This window comes from Passer domesticus, chromosome 2, assembly GCF_036417665.1.
Source record: "Passer domesticus isolate bPasDom1 chromosome 2, bPasDom1.hap1, whole genome shotgun sequence".
In the NCBI taxonomy this organism is placed as follows: domain Eukaryota; kingdom Metazoa; phylum Chordata; class Aves; order Passeriformes; family Passeridae; genus Passer; species Passer domesticus.
Window position 1 is genome coordinate 23,619,693 of NC_087475.1, and position 19,196 is coordinate 23,638,888.

The 19,196-nt window shown below is 34.3% G+C and overlaps 1 long non-coding RNA gene across 2 annotated transcripts; it reads left to right on the forward strand.

Annotated features, from left to right (window-relative positions):
* Nucleotides 1-37: 37 nt before the first annotated feature.
* On the forward strand, nucleotides 38-3,034 carry LOC135295252 (uncharacterized). 2 transcript variants are annotated; one of them, XR_010357289.1, is made up of 3 exons: nucleotides 38-229; nucleotides 1,042-1,288; nucleotides 1,729-3,034. It is a non-coding gene; the product is annotated as an uncharacterized LOC135295252 (long non-coding RNA). The 2 variants fall into 2 exon arrangements; XR_010357288.1 differs by having other exon boundaries at nucleotides 132-229; nucleotides 1,042-1,073.
* Nucleotides 3,035-19,196: the final 16,162 nt, after the last annotated feature.

Sequence of the window (19,196 nt, forward strand, 5' to 3'; positions counted from 1 at the left end):
ATGGAAACAATCCACAGGTGGTGTTTTTTAACAAGCTGTTTTCCCATAAGGATGTTTACCAAAAGGGTGGTTCCTAGTTAGCCAAAGGTGACGGTGTTTTGGTTAAATGACCAATTAGGTCCACCTGTAGTGAACTAGGGTATAAAAAGGGAGAGAATCAAATAAATGGGGCTTTTGCTATTTGCCTTCTGATATGAGTGTGTGTCGTCTCTGAGTCAACGATGACAAGGTATGACTTCATTGCTCTCTACAGCTTCCTGGGAAAGGGAAATGGAGAGGAATGTGCTGAGCTCTTCAGCCTGGGATCCAGTGACAGGATGCATGGGAGTGGCTCCAAGCTGCATGAGGGGAGGTTTAGACTGGACTTCAGGAAGTATTTCTTCACAAAGAGGATAGTTAAACCCTGAAAAAATCTTCCTAGAGAGCTGGTTGGTGGCCCAGGAGGGGAATAAAAATTAGTCAATATAGGATAACATATACAAAGCATATGCAAAAATACAGAAAAATAACCCTTATATCCTTAGATAATGGGCTTAAAATGTTTTCCATATTTGCCACTCTGACTTTAAACTTACATAAATAGGTGGTTTAGTTGTTTTGAAATGTGCCTTTGAAGTCTATGAATTTTTCTTCCTCAAGTGATATGATGTGTATGTAAAGGAGGAAGATATTTAGTTTAAAGGAAAGCTGCACAAATTCAAGAATGCCTTTTCCCAGAGCAATTTAGAGGTGTGAAAACCAAGTTTTTCTCCTGCTTGCACTTTGTCAACCAATTTTCATCTGATGCCATAAAAGGAAACAATAAATTTTTAAAAATTATTGTGTTTTCTTAAATCTACATTAGCTCTTCTTTGGGTAATAGTCCTCAGGGAGACAAATAAGGTGTTCACACATTACTAATTAAGAAGTTTGAACCAACAACAAATATAAATATATTTCAGATAAAAATCACTTTAAAATATCACTTGGAAATATTTAAATCTAATCTCTAATTTTTATTAACTTTTTTTTTCCCCTGGCATTTCCATTTATGATCTCCAGAACTGAGATTCCTACCTGGATATTCTGCAACAGTGAGTGAAACATTTTGTTGCAAAGTGAATGGGACTTCTATCAAACCCAAGTCAATGCATTACCTTAATCTTCACAGAAACTCGCTGTGCAATTCCTCAGCAGCCAGGAAAAACATACCCAAGTGCACTGCTTATGCACTTACACTTCCCTGATCACCAGCTGGACAAAAGCTATATCTATAGCAGAAACCTTTATTTTATCCTTGTATTGAAAGGTAATGATGAAGTCTGGTTGAGAGATGGCTGATAGTCTGAAATGAAATTTATTATCAGGGCTTGCATACAACTCCAGATCATTGTAATACTTCAAAAGAGTAGTTTATAGAAAATTTTCTCAAGTTATCTATATAATTTCAAAACAGTGGACAGCTTAATTTTGAGATAATTATTTTCTACTATATTTTCAGATACTAGTGACATTATAAAGCAATGAAGAACAGTAGCATTAATATCTACTTCTATGAAAGTAGATTCATAGTATGGTGTCATGAGTAACTGAAAACGTTATTGTATGCCATTTCGAACTGTGTCCAAAAAATGTTATTCTCCATTTAAGACCCAACATGGCCACATCCAGAGCTGTGGGGCAGTTGGGAGGTGGCAGTTACTTCAAAAGTATGGGACACCCAATCCAATTTCCTCTTTTCCCTGACAGTGTTTGCTGAAGGCAGAGGCTCCACTTTGGTTGGTTGATTTTTCCTGGCATACAATAGTAGCCAATTGGAAGAACTGCAGTTCACATTCAAAAAACTCTTCTGGAATGAACTTTGCAAAACCTATCAACTTTGGATTTTAGTGGTTTGGGGTTTTTTTGTTTCATTACTTACTCATTTTTATTGTTTATGTGTATGTTGAGCCAAGTGATATAGATCCACATTTCATAGAAAGTAGGCAAAAATGAAAAGTTTAATAAAAAAACCTGAAAAAACCAACAATGCTGTAGAACCATTAATGTTGGAAAAGACTTCTAACAATAATGAATCCAGCCATTAGCCTACCAGGGAAGGTTTAGATTGGATGCTAGGAAAAAATTCTTCACTGAAAGTGTGATCAAACATTGGAACAACCTGCCCAGGGAAATGGTTGAATCACTGTCCCTGGGAGAGTTCAAAAAATGTGTGGATATGGCACTTAGGGACATGGTTTAGTGATGGTGTTGGCAGTATTAGGCTACAGGTTGAGCTCCGTGATCTGAGAGGTCTTTTCTGCTGGAAAAAAAAGAAAAACATACACATGAGATCTTCAGATAAAATTAAATCTGTTTTGAGGACAAAATATCTGTAGAAAAAATGGAGCAGTACCTTTGGAGAAATCGAGTTCTTTATCATGATTTCAGTTTTTTTTTTTACACTGCTACAAAGGTGGTTTTGAAAAATATCATGGTACGGGCTATAAAGATCACTTTCTGTTGGCAGTTCATAAACTGGGAACAGAAGAGGCAGTTCATAGGTTACTAGAGATTTGAGATGTAAACAGTATTTGGAAGATGAAAAGCATGAGCTGCTTCGTCAAATGGCAGCAGACAAAGTGTGTATACGAATAGAAAAGGAAGCTCTCTGCAATGACTGTATCAAAATTAATATTCACTGAAAGAGACAGGAGTTGTGGGCTAAAATGTTATCTAATTTTGTATGCAAAGACTGTATCAAATTGTATTTGCACAGGCAGGAAGATCGAGAATGCTGTCATCCTTAATTCTGAAATCCCTAACTTTCGAACTTTGACATTCTTTTAACATAATTTTTCAATATAGTGTGTAATGTATAATGCATATATGCAGAAAAGGCAGTTCTGGCAGTAACATGTTCTCATTTTATCTGTTGCTAGCTATTTCTTTTCTCAGAAAACTAATCAAACCCAAAAGCTTTTCATAATTCACATCAGAAGGGAATTGACTTTCTTCTATCAGTCTTAATTTCTTTCTTTTTGTTACTATTAAAACAGTTATCTGTGCCAGCTAATTTGACTTTGACTTGCATTTATATACTACATTCTTATATTTGATTTTCTGAAAGGAAAAGGAAATCAAGTACATAAAAAGATTCAATCAATCTCTGACTATTCTGCTCTCACAGGTACAGTAAAAGGGAATGCTTTCAAAAGATCTTTTTCTCTTACAAAGATGATTGGGACCAAACTGCATTGAAATAATAAAAAATCCCCTGACTACTAGGGGCAACAATCAGAACTGGCAGTCAATTTGTATTCCACCAGAACATTTTAGCATGCCATCTTATTTCAGCAAGCAGATGGTGTAGCATTTAGTTCTCAGCTGTTGGGAACGTTGATGGACTCATCATCTTTGGCACAGTTTGTGTTGTACTTTTTAAACAATAACACTTTTCAGTAATAGACAGAAATTGCACAATTCAACTATACACCCAATGCTCAGCACAGGACAATGCATTATATAAAGTTAGTGTTTTATTAACTTCAGCTAGTAACTTCAGGTCTTTGATAGTTTGAGAGATTTCATGACAAAAAGCATTAGTCATTTCATATATTGGATTTATCTGAACTTTGTCTGAGAATAAATGTCTGAGACAACTTGTTTTTCTTTTTTAATATATAAAATATGTAGATTATCCAGACAGTTTGACAAATTTGCCTTGTTTAAGGTAATCATGAAGATTTATATAAACATCAGTAAGAAAACATTGGAGCTGCCAAAAAAGTGCTCTTCTATATCTTTTATGCGATCTTAGAATTTAAAAGTAAGTTACAAAAGAACTGTTTTGGCTTTACTAACACAACTGTTGAAACGCTGAGTCCCAATTTTTCCTTTCTCTGCTAGGTATTTCCTTGAAATCTCAGACTCTTATATTTTATTTAAAAAACCCCAATGTATTGTAGCAGTCAAAGTAAAGGATTAACTCACTTCCACTTGGAAAGCCTTCTCAATGATAAAATAGATTCTACTTTCTCCAAAATACATAATGTCTGAAAAAAACCAAAGTAGTATAGAACAGGTTCTAATCACTCGTTCAGAAAGAGTCACATCTAAAGTCTGTTTTAAAAATGATTTGCTGGTTTTACATACAAGATTTTTGGTCAAGACAAACCATTGTTTAAACAGTGAAACATAAAATATAAAATTGCACTAGACAAAATAAGAATAAAGTAAGATTATATTAGGCTTCATAATGCCTTATAATCCAAGAGTTCAAAAAGAGATAGTGTAGCATACCAAAAATATCCAAATAGTTCTAAATGAAGGGTCATTTCTGAAATGAGTAACTATCAAAAGTGAAATTCTGAAAGTTCTTATTCAACCACTACAATTTCCATTGTTCATATTTTCTCATCAGATAGCAATTTATATAGGTAATTTTGTTAATCTATGTTCACACAACTTTATTAAAAATCTGTTCTCATTACACAGAAAATGTAATTATCTTTACAGAATAGAATAGGCTGAATATTAACCCTGCAATATGCAACTTCTGCACTGTATGAAGATAAGCTCTGAAGCACTTAAATTACTCATATTTCCTAAACTGAGAAAATTTTTGTGCAGTTTAGGAAATTGTTTTCTTTGTAAAAAAAACCCACAGCAAAGCAAAATAAATCTGAATAGCTACATCACTTTTTCAGGAGATGATTCATGTATTAATTAACACGGTGAAATTGCTCACAGATAAACATAATTTTTTTCAGACCCCAGAATGAGATTTTTTTTGAGAAAACTAATTGGCAGATTAAAGCTAAATAGACTATAAAAGAGAAGATCTGTGAGCAGACACAGAAGAGAAAGATGATGAGAAAGGCAGAAAGAGGAGAAAAAAGTTTTTCAGTGGCAATATGACTCAAAAGCTTACCAAATTTAAAAATGAGAGAAAAAAAAATTAGTCTCTGACTGGGTACACTGCTGGATAGGTCTCCAAGCATGTTTGAAAATCAAGACTTCTTGCTGAATTCACTATGCAGTTTAAACTCATACTGATTTCAGACAAGTACATGCAACAGAGGCTGAATTACAGTTTTAGAATTAGTCAGCCAATAATTCAGAAATACAAATCACTAATCAAAATGTAATATGATGATGGTGTGGGTAATGGTTTCAGCATTTGAACTTTAAATAAATTGCCATGGTAAATTTCCAATTACCCCAAACAATTTCTTAGCAATAGCACTAAAAAATATCCCAAACATCTGCACCTTGTCCTTTTGAGGATTTCATTGCAAGTCTTCAGAGAATGCATTGGACTCTCAGATAGTGAAACAATGTATTCAGGTTTTAAGAATGCCTAATGGAATTGTATTACGAGGTAAAATAAACAACACTGGAAGAAATTCAGTGTCAGTCTTTCATTGTTCTATCTTAACAAGATTTATATATCAATCTCTACAGGAACCAAAAGGAAGGTAAAACATTTTTAAAGTTTTTTTTCCCTCATGCTTGTCCAGTCCTAAATTCACATTGTTGTTTTTAGAGATGTTCTGTGGGTTTACTTTTACTTGTTTGTTTGGGTTTTGACTTTTTTGGTTGGTTGTTTTGGGTTTTTTTTTTTTTTGGTTTTTTTGTTGTTTTTTTTTTTTGCTAAGGTTTCTCCGGTGGAATTCAGTGAGCAGCTTAATTTCAGCATGTTTTTACCTTAGAGATTATGAACACTATACAAGTCGGTCTGACTAAAGATGCTTCAAAGTAAGTGCTGCCAATGATCCATTTTTCACAGCATTAAATATTTGTAAATATGGAGTTAATTTTGTGTGACAATACAAAGACATTAAGATTATTTTGTTGGTAAAGTAATATGCAGAAGTTCTTCATGGCCACTTTATACGGCCATTCTGTCAGTCTACATTCAATCTATTATTTTTATAAATAAGTGCATGTCTGAAAAGATGACCTCATGAAGTCTTCTTGAATAATTTGTTGATTGTGTATATTAACAATTATTAATTGTTAATTAAGAAGAATATTAATATAAACAATATACACAATAGTGTGTATATTATTTATATTAATGTTCTTCTCTTTATGCATGGAGTGGACAAAAGGTCCAAAAAATAATTCATGCACAAATTCCATTTATATACTACAGTTTGTATTCCAGCTAGTGTAGTTGAAACATAGTGCTTTTCCTCACTCTTTGTTTTCACTTTCTTTTGCTTGAATTAATATTCCAGTTTCCTTCCGAGAACTTCTTTCCTAAGAATAAGCTCTCATGTATCTTAATGCTACTTTCTTTTCACGATGAAGCATACAACATAAGGAACAATGGGATATTGCACAGTTGTATCAAAATCTTCACATTCTTCAAATTTTTCAAAGCACTTTCTTATTGAGGTATTTGGGACATATTATTTTGTTGTATTAGAGTTGGAGTAGCTTGAAAGATTAGAATTCAAGTATGATTGAAAGAGGTCTATGTACATTTGTACTGATTCATAGCTGTGTATTTTATATATTGGTAGAAAAAAAATCAGATTAAAATTAATTACTCTACATTATATTTCCTAATACTTATTACATATTTCTGTTCTTGCATATTATTATACACTCTTCCTATAGTCACATTATAGAAAATATGTCTTAAGATGTTTATATATTTCCTTTGTCACTGAAATTTTATGAAATATATGTCTCTATGCTATATATGCTATAGCTATATAGCTCTATGCTATATGACTCTATGCTAAAAAAAAAACAACCGTAAGTCCTAGAGGACTTCAGTTTCCTGTGAGGAGAGAGCAGGGCTATATCATGACCACAGCCCTGGACTTAAGGAGAGAAGAGACCTCCTTGAAAATGTCCCAAGGAATACAACCATGGAGAGAATAGGGTCTGAGTGACCTAGATGACATGCAAGGATCATCTCCTTCAATCTCAAAAACAGGCTGCCTCAAAGACCTTGAAGTCAAGGCAAGGTGGCAAGAGCTCCCAGTGTGTGCACAATGAGTTCCTGACTAAAGTCACACATCAACAGGAAGTATACTGGAAATAGGCTCAGATGACCAGGGACGGGGCAATAAATGAACACTTCCTGAGGGCAGTAATGGAGTTCAGAAAGCCAAAGCTCACCTGGACCTGAAACCATTAAGGGATATTAAGGGCTACAAGAAAGGGGCATGAAGAGGTACATCATCTGCCAAAAAAAATCAGGAAAATATAGGCCTCATACTGAATGCTATCATACATGTTCACATTAAGTCTGAAGCACTCAAGTCACTGTTTCAGGCAACAAATGTAACATGACTCCATCGTAAATTGACAGCCTTATTTCTTCCAATGTATAAGGATTATTATTGCTTTTAGTGATTATTTTCTAATGTGCTATCCAATGCTTTCTAGTGTATTTTTTCTTTTAATATATATATAAATTCATTTGAATTTTTATATATATATTCATTTTAATATATATATTAATTCATTTATTTAAAATGTATTTTCACTGGAAAGCATGAAATACATTATAATGTATTATGTTTAGTGACAGTATTGTATTCTTATATTTTACTCAGCGTGGATATTGCAAATGGCTCAATGAGTTTAATGATACAATACAAGAAATAAAAATATATCTAAAATTTTGCAGATGGAAATGATGTCCACCAAGGGATGATTAAAGAACGCAGTGCTTTCTGAAAAATTCTTTCTTATAGACTTTTATTTTTTTTTTTTGGCCTTCCGTAAAAATAATGCTTGAGCCTTCACAGACCAGGATAATGTTACCTTTTAATTTCTATTTTTTTTAAGGTTGTCACTCCACAGGTCAAATAATATATCACCACTGCGCAGACAGAAATTCTCTTGTTATTAATAAAAGGAGCTCATCAGCTTATTTACCCAGGAACCTGCAGCAGTAACTCTTGGTCTTGTAACTATTCACTATGAACCCTAAGTCCCTTTTAAAGTCACAGCTTTCACAATTAAGTATCATCAATTACTTTTTAAAAACACATTAGCAAGTATATTGAATAACTGAACCAAACCTAATTTTTGAGTGATCCTACCTACAGTAAAGACCTGTGAGATTGGTTGTTCTCTTCTGTCACTGATGATGCAATTATATACAGATACATTCAGTTCCTCATTAGATAACACAGCTTTAGTCATGCAGTTGCATTGAAGGCTTGGGCTACATATAGACTATGTATCTCTATAACTTATCTTTTTAAATCTATATTCTTTTGACAAATTCATATTTAGCACAAAGCAGAATTGTTTCATTTGGGACCACACTTTTCAATTTTAAAAGTATGATGCTCTCATTTCTACATCTGTAGGCATATGAATGTACAAAGGTATATGCAATGGCACTTGAAAGAAGAATCTCCAAGTATATTGAAAAATTCCTATGTAGTAGTGAGTAGGATAAATGCTACAATTTTGTCATTCAGAGCACATTATATTGACTATATACTGAAGAATAGAATTGAATTTTCTTAAAGCCAAAATAGCTTGTAAATTTATCTTCAGAAAAATATATGTGCATATATCACAGAAAACACATTGAAAAAACCCAGAAACTATGTATAAGTAGGTTAGAATTATTCTTATGTGTGTATGTATATATATACATATATATATACACACACTCTTAGAAAATCTCTTTTGATAACTTCCTCAAGTTATTGTCCAATTTGCATTTAGTTCAAGGAAGAATTTTAATGAAAAGCAACAGAAACAAGCAGAGTTTATATTCTCATAAAATATGGCTTCCTCAGCTGGAAAGAGATTCCCTTCCCCAGTGGTTCTCACAACATTGTGAGTGCTGTACTCCTGCTACAAAAGTTTCCAGTGCCACCTAAAGTATGCAAAGTCTCTAATTTTAAAAGATTGCTTATTAAAAAGCAATACCAATGAGCAAAATATTCCCCACTAAGTGAAAATCAATAATTTATTACATAATACTGCATATTAATGTATGAAAAATATAACTGCATATATATGGTCAATGCTGCATGTGATAACTTCATTCAAAATAGGAGATGTGTAATGTAGCCATGATATTTTATGAAAAATCCTCTGCTAGGATTTTTCCTGTCCTGAGGAGATGAGAGCTTCAGGAAAGAAATGTAAACAATAACTATCTGCTGCTGTGGAATGCAACAGGTGCATCTTTCATTGGTCCATGTGGATTGTTTTCAATTGATGACCAATCACAGCCACATGTGCTAAGGCTGTGAGCAGTCACAGGATTTTGTTATGCATTCTATTCTATTCTATTCTTGTTCCTTGTAGCCTTCTGATCTCTCTGTTCTCTCTGTTCTTTTAGTATAGTTTTATGTAGCATTTTAGTATAATATATAACATAATAAATCAGCCTTCTGTGAAAGATGGAGTCAAACCTCGTGTCCCCACACATGGGGTGTTCGCCTCAACAGTGTACGGCCTTTTTAGTGTTCCAGCTGTGATTAAGAAAGGATGGTAGATATGAATAAACATGCATTATTGTGAGAAATACGGGCTAAGATATTTTACCCATTCTTGCCACAACTTTCCAATCAGTAACAAAACTCTCTTTGATCTTATCTTACTTGTAACTTGATCAAAAACTCCATAAAAAAACCCAGCCATGTTATAATTTTACCTGCAATACTTCAAAAATATTATTCAGAATATTAAGAAATACCTCAATATCACAGGACTAGACATTCTGTCAAATTCCCTTGCCGTTTTATAGGACCATCATATAAACAAAGGGGAAGGGTTCTCTGGAGGTTTCTGCTCCACAAGCCAGCCTTGTGTACAAAATAGAGTCAATACTAATATGGGCCAGAATCCCCAGTCCTTTTATAGTTGGGCCTTGAATACCTCTATGAATGGGGATTTCTCAAACCACTTTGGCAAATATTATACATGGTTAATTACTTTCACCGTTGTGCTGATTTCAGATATGGTAGAGTTTAGGATTCCATCCAATCCGACCTTGGACACTCTAGGAATGGGTCACCCACAACTTCTCTGGAAAACCTATTCCTGTGCCTTACTACCCTCACAGCGAAGAACATCTGCTTAACATCTAATCGAAATCTCTCCACTTTTAGTTTAAAATTGCTCCTCCTTGTCCTGTTGTTATCTGCCTGTGTGTAAATCACTATCTCTTCTCTTTATAAACTTCCTTTTAGTACTGAAAGGTTGAAATGTTTTGCAGCACTCTCTTCTCCAGGCTGAACAACTCCAACTCTCAGCCAGTTTTCATAGGAGAGATGCTTGAATGCCAGCTTTGTGGCATTCTTCTAGACTGGCTCTATTAGGTCCCACCTCTTTATTTTATTGGTGATGCCATAGCTGGACACCATATGTCAGGTTTGATCTCACAAGAGCAGAGCAGAGGGGCAGAATCATCTCACTCACCCTTCTGCCCATGCTGCTTTAGATACAGCCCAGGATATTGATTTTCTGGGCTGCAAGTGCACATTGGTAGCTCATGTCCAGCTTTTCATCCACCAGAACCCCCAAGTCCTTGGGGATTTTTATCAATGAATTCTTCTCACAGTCTGTACTCGTGTTTGGGACTGCCCTAATGCAGGTTAGGATTGTGGAACTTCATGAGGTTCTCATGCCAAAATCAAGTCCCCACTACTCTCTAGAAAAGCTGAAATGATAAGCCAAACAGCTTTGAAACAAGTGAAAAACACTGGCTGATGAAAACAGAACCAGGCATTAATACAGTCCAGGTCTGTTTGTGGAAAATATTTTAATAGTAGATTATGTGATAAAAGTTCATTATGCTTACATTGAGAATCCATCTACGTCTTCAGTACTGTTTGGAACTGGGACAGGGATATGAAGTAGCCTCCTCTCTTGCATTCACTTTCCTACATGCTAAGTGCCCATCTTGTAAGTAGTTGGAACAGAACAAAGCCTTTCATGTGTGCAAACACAAAGTAAATGCTAAACAAGTGAAAACCAGAAGAAATGATGAGGATGTACTTAAACCTTTCAGAACATGGGAAGAAAACAGGTGGGGAAAATCTAATTTATTTGTAGATCATCTGGAAGTTTCAAGTGAATGTCTTTAGGGGTTTTCTTGGGGGTTTCTTTTGTTTGGGTTTTTTTGGGGGGAGGGGGCAGATGAAATTTGATTGGTTGTTTGATTGGGGTTTTTAAAGGTATAAATTGTTTATTCCAATATTTTCTATGATCAGTTATTTATATGACACCCATGAGGTTTTTCTTAGATTTTCAATGGAACTATTTAGATTACTCAATTCAAACTTGTTAATATATATAGAGGTAAGACAATGTTTTCCTAGCATTAATATGGAGGGATGCTACAGAGGGTATCTCATTTAACAGTGCATAGAGGTTGAAAGTGATTTTATTTTTGGAATTTTTTCCCCAGTTTTATGAACCATAATTTAGATACTAAGGTATTTTACAGTTTTCATACTCACATATTCTTCTGGCTTGACATGTCAAGTGCTGACAGTACGACATTTTGGATATTCATCTATCTCATTTCAGTGATCTGCAATGTGCGTGGAAATCACAAATCTCTGCTCTGCTCATTTACAAATTTTTCAGGCAGTGTTGCTCAGCCCAGTTTTATTTAATTATTACTGAGTTTTATCACAAACTCTATATTTTGAAGCACATATAGTGAAACAAAAATGTCATATTTCTTCTGTATATTTGGTGCGATGTATACTGAATAGTAATTATGAGAATTAGGAGTATAATTCAATGAGTAAATATTGCCATAATCATTATTGTATAATTTGACTAATACAGATATTCCAGTTTATCAAATACATTTTGTGTTTGGTTTTCTTAAAAAAACAACAAAAACAGATAGGCAGGAGATAGGATGGGGTGAGGGATGAAAATGATAGACTTTTCATATGGTCTGAAGTAAAATTGGTGAAATATTATTAAGTTTTAGTGACATAAAATAAATTACATTACATGATTTTCAGGAAAAAAATACTAAATAAAAAGGTAAAAATAAAATTAAAAAGTTTTCAGTGCTGCCTGTACTGAAGTATTTGAATTCATTAGAGCCAAAATTAACTTTAGCATTTATCCATTCTTCTTTTATAGTTTCTATCTTAAGATAAATAGCTTTGAAATCACAGAAATGTAGAATATGAAAAAAGCAATCACATTCAATTCTAATCATACTCAGGGTTTCCCCAAAGTCATGCTGGGGAAAGACATGCTGAACCTGCTGAACAATGCCAAGATGGTAGGCTGTGCAAACCTCAGTTCTCATGATGATTGCAGCCATGTTGTAATTCTCATAGATACAGGAGACTCTTGTCAGCATAGCTCCCTGGCTACTCAGTACCTTGTATTTAGTAGTTTTTACACTATTTTTAGCCAGGAGAGATTGTTCCTCTTCTTTCTTTCATGAGTCCTTATGCAGTAGAAGATTGGAGACTGAACCATATCAAACATTGCAATAATCATCCATGCTACATTAGCATTAGTTCTCTCCTTGATTTCTTTGCTATCTCTAAGCAAGACTTATGCTAGCCCTAAGGTAACTCTGTGATGAGAGATGTTAGCCAAGATAATGCTGTAACTTTTGGACCTAGAAGTGAGTCCTTGACATGAAGGACTGGAGTTTTACTTATTTCTCTTATTTAAGGGTGCTACTTCAGGCACTTTCTTTTTGGGGGGTATTGGTAGTCATTGTTCATTGGTATCAAAGCCGTAAGGAATTTGGTTCTCTCAAAACAATAGCAAAATGGTTGCAAGTGCTCAGATTGTTCCAGATAATTCAGTCAGTACCCTTTTTATGTTGAATTATGCCAGTGAACCATGAAAAACTCAGTTTGTTGAAACAAAACTGTGATTTCAACAGTTTTCATAGATAAACATTAATTCTTATAAATGTGTGTCTGTGTGCCATTGCTTGCCCAGAAAATCAAATGTTTGATAAAGTCATAAAATATCCTGAGCTGGAAGGGACCCACAAATATCATCAAAGCCCAGTTCCCGGCCTTGCACGGGACAGCCTCAAAAATCACAACATGTTCCTAAGAGCATTTTTCCAAACACTTCTTGACCTCTGTCAGGCTTGGTGTTGTGACTACTTCCCTGGGGAGCCGGTTCCTGCCCAACCACCCTCTAGAGTTTTTTTCCCCCTATATGCAACCTAACCCCCCCCCCACCACCCCAACACAATTCAGGCCATTCACTCAGGTCTTGTCACTGGGCACCAGAGAGAAGATCAGTGCCTCCCGCTCCTCTTCCCCTAAAAAGGAATTGTAACTGCAATGAGGTCTCCCCTCAGTCTCCTTCCGGATGAACAAACCAAGTGACCTTGTTTTGACATTTCATCTAAATGAGAATGCAAACACTAACATATTCTCTTAAGTAAACAGTACTTCTTTTAGTCTAAAAACCAGTACAATTGGTCTCAATCACTGCATTTGGTCTGCTAGACTGAATGTGACCTCTTCTGTTGTTACATTAATAGGGTTCTTTTCTCTAGACTAATCCTTTGGGATGTACCATTGTAATCTCTTGTCTTCTGGCATTCTTTCCATGCCAAAGAACAATTGTTATGTGAGGATTTTTTTTAACCTCTTTTTTTTCCCTGTGAGAATGAACTATTCAGTCTTGTTAGTTCAACAAGAAAAAAATTGGAACGTAGGAAATGGACCAGCTCCAAGGTCAATATCTGAATTAATATGGAACATAAGATGTTTCAGGGAAGGTATAATAACAATTTGTATAGAGAATGACAATAATTTATAATTTGAAATAAAATTTAGAAAGACAAAAGAGAAAAAAAAAGGAAGAACAAATCCAAGAAAGGGAATGAAAACAGCATTTCATTGTTGTGCAAATGTGCTGCTACAACAGTGACAACCTCTAGTGTGGGGACCTGAGATCAGGCCTGTAAGTCTCTCATGCCAAAAGAGCAAAGTGGAGTAGCAGGCCAAAATCAACACAAGCTTGGAAACCTTCCTGATGTTAATTTTAAGAAGCTTTGCCAAGGAATTTCTTGCATCACTGGCAATATAGTCAAATGGTCTGACTTCAGTCAGAACTGATCTGCGTAATAAATGTTTCCTGACAGACTAATGATACCACCCTAAATTAAATAGATTTACAAATTTCACTTACAGATACTTATGTGTTAATTTTAAAATTAAAATGAAATTTTAGCAAAATTTGTAGGAACAGCGGGCGTATTCAATACCATTGTGTGTCTATCCATTTTGCCTATAGATCCCCCTTGTGATAGACTGTAAACAATTCAAACTGTATTTATAAGATAATTCAAAGATAATTGAGTCCCTATAATCTTGTTGAAAATTTTTGGCATCTTGGAGGAGTCTCAGATTTGTGCCTTCACTGAGGAAGAAACCAGAGGAAATGCAATTCATGCCTATTTTTTTCTGGCTGTGTCAAAAGAACAGCTTCTTTTCCTGGCCAGACAAATGCACATAACTCTCGCCAAATTGTATCATCTGTTATCTTTTCTTTAGTGGAGAGAATTTCTGGTGACAGCAGAGAGCAGAAGGGAGAATTAGTGTTACCCTTGCTTTAAGGAAAGGGTGACAGGTAGCAAACCAGGCAAAACTGAAAGTAATCTGCTTCTTCTTGCTGTGCTGCTAATGAAACAAATTTCTTCACTGAAATCTTATGACCACAGAAACATTTTAAAAACATTTATAGGATTCATGTCTTTTTGCATTAATCTCATTTTCACGTCAGAACAATATCATTTCAGTTTCTGTGCTCTTTAAAAGTACTAACTTTTATTATTCAAAATTCCCTCTTACAATTATCACACACACTATTATATCTCTATAAAGAGATATTTTGAAATTAAAATTAAACTCAAGCACTCTTTCCCCTTCTTGTAGGCTTGTGGTTCATAAAGAGTGGTAGGAGTACATGGAGGGAAACTGTCCTGTCTGTTGTACCATTGCCTATCATGAATGAAACAGGAATTTTCAAACTGATAAAAAAGTCCCTCCAGAAGAAAATCAAGCAAAAAAATCTCCATATCCCCCATTGTCCAATGTGTTGAAATCTTTTACCTAGAAAAATCTGCTGCAGCACACTAAGCTTAAATTCAAAGAAAGAATTTAATAATTCATGTCAGATTATTATGGTTACTTTCAGTCCTTTCTCCAATGAATAACTGCCTTCTCTGTGGCCTGCACCATTCTTAGCTAGTGAAAGATCTTTCTAATCCCTACATCCTGGCTGTTTTATGCAGAGAGAAAGACCATTGTTTAGCTTCTCTTCACAAATAACTGTCACAACTAATACTTATATTACTGTGAAATGTTATAATTTCAACACATTTTATTACTTAAAATCAGTAAAAATGTGTCCGATCACTATTTAAGATTTCTAGATCAAATATCGATTGCACACATTTATATACTGTTGCTGATTTATGTCAGGTAGCTGTCAAAATCACTCCCACCATAGGTAATTAACCTTTTGTAAATTTTTTGTAAACTGTTTTCCTGAAATTGCAATGGTGACAAATGGCTGACGTTCTTTTCACTCTATTCCCTCAAGAAATTGAAATGAACTTTTGTTTTGCAGTGAAAATCTCATTTTCCTTCATAGATCCTTGTTACCCTGCACATGGTCGGTTCTCAAGAGAATGTTTTGATAAAGAAATATAACATTTCATATCAAAAAAACCCCACTACTTTTTCAGACTTCAAAGAAGCCTGAGCATAGTTGTGGAGGGAATTCTTTTCAGTATTATTGCTTCATAAAATATATTGATTTCAGAGATCCAAGCTGTTCCAAAGAGAATACTTCATGGAATCTTGTTCAGCTCCTGTCCTCCCCAATGCCACTGGCAGAATGTCTTACATTTATTCACAGTACTCACTGAGGGAAAGAAAGAAAAAGGAAATACATAGCTATTAACATTTAGTACAACTGCAGTTCACTCACTTACAAAGGAAAAACAATGAATGGGGAATGGAGAACCAGCAAACGTAAAGTGATTTATAAATAGAATCTAACCAGATGTAACATAACCAAAATCAAAGCTGAGACTGCTGGGGAAAACTCCCTCAGAATATCAAATCATACCTGCTAGAAAAAATGTATTTTGAGGGATCAAATTAGGATATAGTAAAGCAGGATTCATGCTAGCAAGATGAGAGTAAAATATAGCATAATCTCAAACCTTCTTCATGGTCTTTTTTGTTTCTTTGTTTCTTTGTTTGAGGAATATCCTCAATGTCTAAAATAGAGAAGCCTAAATCAAAGTTTCTCCTTTGTGTTTATGCTCAAGAGACACCTGCCAGGTATTAATCTGACCTGTTTTAGACATCTGTGTGAGGGTAAGATGAATGAAGCTCTCAAAGTACTTAATTTTTCAGAAAAATATCCTAGCAGAATATCTGTTCTAAGTATGCATATTCAATGAGATGAATTTCCTACCCCAAGAAACATTCAGCTTTCCTGTTCTGCTATTCCTCACTTCCATTTTACTAAAACCAGCAATCTGAACCTTGTAAAGATTATCTTGATACACAGGAATACCAAGATGCTTTAAAGAACTATTTCAGTACAGTGCATCTTACTGCTTTACAACTCTGAGCACAGGCATTTGACATTACCTCTACTGGCATTTTTTTTTCTCTCAAATACTTAGCACATTATAAATTTTGAAATTACACCTTTGCTCAGTCTTTCTAAGGTGATACGACAGGGAAAATTTTTGGTTATTTAAGCAGTGTCTTTAATACAGCAGCAAATTTGCTGAATAAACTTTCCATGACTGTTAGGGCTTTCTTCTGATAGTTAGGGAGGGGAGGAATATTTTTGTTATTTTTTTTTCCTTTTTCATCTCATTATAAGTACAGTTAAACAGGGACTGTTGGAGACAGATTAACTGAACAGATCTGTTGGCTCACTGCCTACAAGAAATGCTAAACTATTCTGTTTATGCTTAATGGGAGTGAACTTTAGGTAACAATTTTCGAGTGTTCAAAATATCTCACTGTAAACTCAGTCAAATCTGAAAAAACTTCATCGATTGCATACAGAAAATAAAATTATGTCTTCAGAGGATCTTCCTTTCTGATTCCCTCTGATCATAACAGCACTACTGCTGTCCTAAAAATCTACCTTTAGATATTTCACAATAAGAGATGTATTTTTCCAAGCAACATTTTGAAACCGTTTCATTATGTCTATTCGGAATTCCAAACTCAGTGATCTTTGTGGGCTGCATCTGATGGGAATTCTAGAAGGTGTTAGTAACCACGAGTGACCAAATATCAAGTTTACAGTGTCTTCTCTGGAAAAGATTTTAGTCATGAGGAAAGAATTGCATAAGGACATGATGACAGCAAGCTCATACATTCATTAAGGACAACTCATTCAACCAATGATAGTATCAAACTACTGAAGGAAAAAATGGTTAAATATGTATCTCATTAAAATAATGTATCTCTTTCATTAAAAGAAAACTTGATTAGTACTGGACCCAAAATTCAGTGAAAATAATAACCCTCTTAGTTGCAAAGGCATTTGGTTCTGAAAAAACATATTAAAATGTACTTGAAAATGAGGTGACTATAGCTTGTGCTTTCTGCCCAATATCCTCTTCTTATGCAATGTTGCAGTATTACATGATGACTAAATATTTTTTCTTTTACAAAAAATATTTAGTCATCATGTAATACTACAACTAATGTTATTATCATATTGTATAACAAGCATCAACTATTTTTTCAAACAATTTAAATAGTGTAGGAGATTGAGATAAAAAGGAAAGTACATATCATTCTATGCAGAGACTGTCTCAACATGGGAGCAGGAGAGTGAAGTTCATTCCAGCACTGATTGCTACAAGCATCATGGGTACACTTTGAAAGAAAAGGAAGAATAGTATTGAATATGAAGCCAATGAACAATCTGTTCTCCCTGCAACACATAAAAATGCCATCCTTTGAGGTATCACTTCATTATTTTTTTATGATTTTTGTGCTCTGAAAATAACTGATTGTACAAAAGGAAAAAAAAGGGAAATCAAAAGAAAGATAGAGTTCTGTATCTGGAAAGACAAAAGCAAAAAGAGTCATACTGACAAGGACTGCAAAACATACATTCTTGCATCTATAAAAATGACACAATTCCTTTTTGTCCTATATTTTTTTCTATAACTATACCACAAGGAAGGGATTTTCTGATCCTTCCTACAATTTGACAGTGATAAGACTATTGAGATAACCATCAGTCTGTTTGGAGGCCACAGGGAAGCTTAAAGCTTAATGCATTTTCTGACAGAAAAGCCTTTAAACAAAGCCATAATTTATTCCAAACACATGCAATATATGTAAGTAGCATAAAAAGACTCCAAATATATTTGCTTCCAAAACAACTGTATTATTTAATGCAATTGAAAAATTTAACTATTTCAATTAACAGTTTTGTTTGCTTTTTTGGCTAGCAATGTTGCTTTCTATTATGTTAGAAAATCTAATTTTAACAAAGTTCACCATCTGTGAAAATGTTTAATGAAGTACAGTGTTTCATCATGCCCACAGATTGCTTTGCTTCATATCATATGCATATATTTGGAAAATACGTTTTCTCTCTGAGAGCTTATGATCAAATATGAAAAAAGGTATAAATTGTAATGACAGGCAGCTAGATGGTATATCTCACTAGGAAAACCTCCTACATGAATCTCTCATGGACAATTATGTACTTATCTTAAGACTTTGCACTTCTTTCATTTGTTTCAGTACATGAAATCTGTTGTTAAGAAGAAGGCTGATTATTCTCTGTTCAATCTTATAAGAAAATAGAAAAACTTGAGAGAACTCTGCAGGGAAAAAAAATGCATTGAACATTAATTCCTGAATCTTTATTTTTGTTTCAATGATTGAATTAAAAACACTTTCAAAAGAGCAAGAGTCACTTCTATATAATCTTTTGTATTATTTCTTGTTCTGCTTGTTGTACATTAAAGAAGTAGTAAAATGTATTATAAATATACTCTTTGATGAATATCATATTACCTGACAAGGTACTGCAACAGCCTAAACTTTCAGAATGCAATTGCTTAACAGACCTACCAACAATGGCATGAAACAAAACCAGAAAAGTTACAAATAATTCAAAAAACTTATCTGGGTGACCAAATAAATTACACCAGCATATCAAAGAAATTACAACACTAATATCTGTTCTGTTCTTTAGGTTTCTTATGGGTGTCATAT